Source organism: Passer domesticus, chromosome 1 (genome assembly GCF_036417665.1).
Source record: "Passer domesticus isolate bPasDom1 chromosome 1, bPasDom1.hap1, whole genome shotgun sequence".
In the NCBI taxonomy this organism is placed as follows: Eukaryota; Metazoa; Chordata; class Aves; order Passeriformes; family Passeridae; genus Passer; species Passer domesticus.
Genome location: NC_087474.1, coordinates 88330481 through 88336588, shown reverse-complemented (window position 1 = coordinate 88336588; position 6108 = coordinate 88330481). Strand labels below are relative to the sequence as shown.

Below are 6108 nucleotides of genomic sequence, written 5' to 3'. Positions count from 1 at the left end.
TGTGGAGAGGGTTGCTGCAGCCCTTGAGAAGCAAGTAGAAGATGATAAGTTGAGGCAAACTTTATGCAGGCAGCTAGCTTGGGACAATGCAAATGAAGATTGCAGGATATCCCTCGCTGTCTGATCTTGTAGTTGCTTGCTCAAAGGTTGGCTCTGTTGAGCACAAAATGGCTGCCTTGGCAAGAGTCATGAAGTCCTCGCCCAGATGTTCTGCTTGTGAAGAATCAGCGCATGGGAAGACACAATGCCCTCAAACTGCTGGACGATGTGTACACTCTAGGGTAATTTGGACTGGTAAACTGCTTTGTTATCGTTGTGGTAATTTTGGTCATATTGCTAAATTTTGTAAGTTAAGATCTTTTTCAGGTGTTCGACAAGTGCAGGGAAACTGCAAGAGGAACGCGAAGGGGCACGTGGAGACACAAATACCCCGACAACAATCACGAGTTCTGCCAGCACTGGAATATTCTCCATTTGTGACCGATACACAGGGGTCACAAGAGGCTCGGCAGGGATTGATATACCAGTCGCTGACACGGTGACTATTTTGACAAGAGGTATATGTAAAGTGCCTCTTGATGCCTATGGTCCTATAGGCCAATGTTTGAGTGCTTTTCTGATGGGAAGATCTAGTAGCACTATTCAAGGTATTAATGTCCATTTAGGTCTTATTGATTCTGATTATGTGGGACAAATTCAGGCTATGGTGTCTGTTAGTGAACCTCCTGTTGTCATTCAAAAAGGGACTTGTATTGCTCAACTTGTTCCTTGTATGAGTTGTGTTCCAACTGTAGTGGACCAGAGTCATGATGCTGGAAGTTTTGGATATACAGGACCACCTCAGGTTCTCTGGACTCAAAAGGTGACAGATGAGCGTCCGGCAATACAATGTTTGGTCACTGCTAAGGGATATCACCCAGAAATTACAACAATATCAGGTTTACTTGACACAGGAGCAGATGTAACTATAATTTCACAGTTTGTTTGGCCTCCAACATGGCCCCTCGCTCAATCAACCTTTGGTGTTCTTGGGTTAGGTGGGTCAACTGCTGGTGCTTTATCTGCTCTTGCGATTACTGTAACACATCCAGAAGGCCAACAAGCTAACATCCTACCTTATGTTGCTAATGCTCAACCTAACTTATGGGGATGTGATTGCTTAACCCAATGGAGTGTTAAAATTACAACGGATTTTTAGTGGGGGCCACTGGGATGCAGGCCCTTAAATGTCTGGTTGTGTCCTTGACATGGCTGACAGATAAGCCTGTCTGGATTGATCAGTGGCCCCTGCCTACTGAAAAGCTTCTTGCCCTGCAAGGCTTAGTGACAGAACAATTACAAGCTGGACATGTTGAAAAATCATTTAGTCTATGGAATACACCTGTGTTTGGAATTAAAATAAGAAATCGGGTAAATGGAGACTTTTGCACAATTTGCGGTGGATAAATGCTGTGATGCCCTCATTGTCATATGTCTCACGTTTCACAATATTATGGTACTAATCCTAGAGGCTTACTCCCTTTGCAAGAATGGCAAACAGATGTTACAAAAATGCCTGAATTTGGCCATCTAAAGTATGTCCATGTTACAATTGACACCTTTTCTCATGCCATGGTTGCCTCGGCATTGGCAAGTGAAATAGCTCGGGATGTTATTCGTCATTTTTGCCACGCCTTTTCCATCTTAGGCGTTCCATCACATGTGAAGATGGATAATGGCCTGGCATATATTTCAAAGAAATTGCAGGTGTTTTTTCATGCTTGGGATGTTGGTTCTACTGGTATCCCTCATGCTTCGACAGGCCAAGCAATTATTGAACGTGTCCATGGTGTGTTGATGCGGCAGGTACAAAAACAAAAAGGGAGAATGCAGAGGGAGTCGTCTCAAGTCCAAGTCGTCTCAAGTCGTCTCATTGGACAAAGTCGTCTATGTCTTAAACTTTTTACATCCTTTACCTGATGTGCAATTGTCTCCTATATTCTATCATTTTTCATCGTTGAATTCAAAACAACCAAAGTTTCAGAAAGGTATTAAGGTATGGGTAAAAGATTTAATCACGAGAAAGTGGATTGGCCCAGTGGAATTAATAACATGGGCAAGAGGATATGCATGTGTTTTAACAGAAAATGGCCCTCATTGGGTCTCTGCCCATTGTGTTAAACCCTATTTGGAGCACACAGAAAAGAACAGGATGGGTGGTTCTAAAAATGAGTAGGTAATTGCATTGGTTATTAGGTAGATGGAAGCATGGACCCTCAAAGAATGTGTGGTAAAGATGGTAATTTGAGACAGAGTAAAGGGAGTTATAGGCTTATGCTGAAAATTCAAATTTTAAGTTAGTAGATGTTACTTTTGCTTCTTTTCTTTGCATTCTCTTACAGAGAGGTTGGGAGTACTGAGAAATGTGTCTTGTACCATTTCCTGTTGCAGGGCACCGACAGTCCCAAAATAGGGGAATTTGATGTACCTAAGGGAGAAGTGTTGCCTTTGCATAGGGATTGAGTTAGTAGCTGAAGTCCACACTTTGAGTGACTAGATGGTTGCCCATTATGATAGCAGCAACCAGTTGCAAAATTAAGTGGATGCTACTTGGTACTAAGTGGTGACTAGGCAGATGACTTGGTCTCTGATTCTGTGTGGGAGAAAGTTATTTGGCTAGACATGAAGGTGTCATTCTGCTACAAATGTGTCACCTGGAAATTGTGAGGTCTGTAATGGTATTTGAAGATCTGTCTTTATGTGCCTTGTTTCTATACGAACGTTAAGATTGTGAGGGTGTGTGTTACGGAGTTGGCAGAAGCTGGCTATTTGAATGAAGGATGGATCCTCCATCTGCTTGGATTTTTGCAAGGGCCCTGCAGAAGTCCGTAGCTGTTCCCTCATGTCTGGAGAGTTTTTTTTCCTGGGGAGTGGGGGCCGGTGGTAGAGGTCCACAGCCAATGGGATACCAGTGAGGAGGAACGAGGGGAGTGGCAAACCAGGGGAGAGTCCACCAGGGGGTACTGGGGTGGATGAGGGTAAGAGCATGTAATAGGAGAGGGAGATAAGAAACCATGTGATAGAACATAAAGTATTCAGTGCAATATAAAGACTACTCAGTGCAAATCTGAAATCACCGAATGCAAAACAAGAACTAAATAAACAAGTTAGTGCAATACAACATCATGCAGCTAAAATATTCTTGTCCACGGGAAAGCAAAGCTTTTTCTATTAATATTGCCAGTGAAATAAAATTGGCTGCCTATTGGACTTTGCATTGAAATGGAGTGGTTACATTTTACAACAATCTCTGTCATCTCCAGCTAGTGGTGTCTGTACTCCTACTCTTTTCCTCACAAACTCAAATGAGTTCACCTATACTGTGTTTTTTTAAATATTCTGTTTGATTTTGTACTAGAAGAGAAGCAGTAGCCTGATAGGATCACTTACAGTCAAGAGGAATTTCATTTGTTGCTCATCACCTCTCAGCCCGTAAATTGAGATTGATAGATGATATTTTGTTTGATTCATGAGTGTTATAATGCAGAAATCTCTATGGCATTCAGGAAAAAGTTTCAGTTTGACTTCTGGGGGGTATTCCAGACTTAATTAGAATATATAGTAGAGATACCATCAGGAAAACCAGCAGTTTGGTTGTCTCCTAAACTAGGGTTCAGTGATGGGATGATGAATCAACTCTGTGAACACAGTGATGGAAATTTAGAAAAAACAGCAGCATCTAGTGAGGTTATTTCCAAAGCTGGTGTATAAAGCCTAAGACAAGCATATGGTTGCATTTATATATACAGCCAAATTTTAATGGAGGCTATTTTTCTAGTAAAAATATATATATTCAGTGGTTATTTCCTAAGAGTCTTTTTATGTGAAAAGAACAATACACTTTTTCTAAGTTTGTTTTATCTCTTCCTTCACCAGAAATTTCACAGTAGAGCAGGATACCTGATTTTTCTGTCTATTTGTTTCTTCACACCATAAGCCTTCATGAAACCATTGTAAGAGAGTCTAGAATCTACAAATACATTTATTTTACTACAAATAAATTTTGTTGGGAAGCAATAGCCAGATTGGTGTTTTAATCTGTTCATTTTATTGGAGGATTTCTACTGTAGACTGAAATTGTTTTCTCTAGTTGCAAAACAGTCTTCCTTCAAAGCTAATAAATTATGTTAAGAGGTGAACTCATCATAATAGGTATCATTTTTCAGTTGTTTGCCTTCTGCAAATTCTCTTCAATACATTTTAATTGTATGTTTATGTTAACATTTATATGATTTAACACAAAACTACTTTAGCTTTGATTTGCATCCTGTGCAGGAAAGTATTTTTTCTGCAGGCTGATTCTACCCTTTGTTATTTATTGAGAACTGACCTTGACAAGGAGGCTTGGATGGGCCTGATATCATCTTGAATGAGAATTGCTGCCAGGCAACCTATCATTCCTCTCCAGGGTGAGTGAAATTCTACAAAATTATGAGTCCTCTACTGACTGCTGTGAACAAGCTAGAACTAAATATATACATTGGATAATGGCAGATAACATTTAGGGCCTTCAACAAATGAAAACAAAGTATGTAGAGATGAGATAGAAAGGGAAAAAATCTCTTGCCTTTCTGGGGACTTCATTTGGCCCATGAGAAAACCTAAGGATTCCTATATGGAATACATGCATACATATTTACCAAACTAGGAGTTAACAGATAACAGATATCGTAGTTAAAAATGAAGAGATGCATTTTTTCAATCCATAGTTCTAAATTATTGGCATAAAAGCAAATTAATGCTGAAAAAGTTAATAGTGGTGTCAATTATGAAAAATTGAAAAGCAATCTTTTTAATTCAAACAAAACCTACTGGACTTCTGGAGAGTAAAAAACCCCGCTTTAATTGTGAATATTATTTACAAGTCATATTTGATGTAAAGAAACAATAGATCATTTGACCAATGTATCCTATATATATATATATTAATCAGTACAAATGAATGTGCTGCAAATGAAAGTGCACAATTTAATTACATCTATGTAATTAAATTTCTAATTTCAATTAGAAAATAATCAGTGTGTATATATAATATAGTGTATTATTGTATATTTGGTGCTGCAGCTAAATGATATCCAGCTTGATACAGGGTACTGGAGTATGCAAACTCATCTAGACACAAAATCAACTTCAATCTGCTTCTGTTTTCTCTGCTCTGAAAGAAGAAATGGAGAAAGAACTGCAGCAAAATAAAGTGGGGAGGAATTTTATAGCTAGGACCTTTCTGAAAAGATAGCATACATCTGTGCATAATACAGACCACTTATAGCATCAGAGGACATTTTATCTCTTGAGAGCAGAGTAGCTGAAGAGTTTCACTCACTAAATTTAAGAACAACCTTGGGCAGATTATTCTTAAAAAGCAAACAATCCTCTGTGCTGAGAAAGGCGGCAGAGCTTCGTAGAGATCTTTAAGACTATCATATCATACAGCAGAATGAAAGTCTAAACAGCAGTCTTGGTTTCTAGGAGGACACCAAACTGAAAGAAAGGGCAGATATCAGTGATAAAAGATATATCAGAGATAAAAAAAAAAATCTGATATCAGAGATAAAATAAAAAAAAAAAAGATGGCCATTTAACCTCTTGCATGGAGCAAATCTCTTTGGAATCAGAAACCCAAGCTCTAAAGCAGTACTTCAGTGGCAGAAGATGCTATTTCAATCCAATCGACAACCTCTTCTCCTTCTTCCAGAGAATACTGTATAGTAATTTGTCTGTTGGTTATAGAAAAGCCTGATCTCCTAGGGAGTATGGACCCATCCTAGAAAGATCTGGTGAAAAGCCAAGAATCCCATTTTGTATGGATGCTGCTGACAGAGAGGAGCAAGAGAAAGGATCTGAAAGCAAATTCAGATAATTCAGAAGATGATAGTAAACACAGCTGTGCCAGTGAAAAGTTCCAAAGAAGTTGAAGAATCTGAAGAAAGTGCGAGGAGTAAGAACTTGGATTCATCAGAAACTAATAGGATTCATCCAACCACAGTGGATTAAAGAGCATCTACTAAGAAGAAATGGATTTTAACTCAATAATAGAACTAGGTTTCTCATGTTTGAAATAAATAGCAA

At 38.9% G+C, this 6108-nt stretch overlaps 1 long non-coding RNA gene across 1 annotated transcript; it reads left to right on the top strand.

Annotated features, from left to right (window-relative positions):
- Positions 1–376: 376 nt before the first annotated feature.
- Positions 377–5876, top strand: LOC135288672 (uncharacterized). Its single transcript, XR_010351674.1, has 3 exons — positions 377–647; positions 4363–4448; positions 5770–5876. It is a non-coding gene; the product is annotated as an uncharacterized LOC135288672 (long non-coding RNA).
- The last annotated feature ends 232 nt before the right edge of the window (positions 5877–6108 follow it).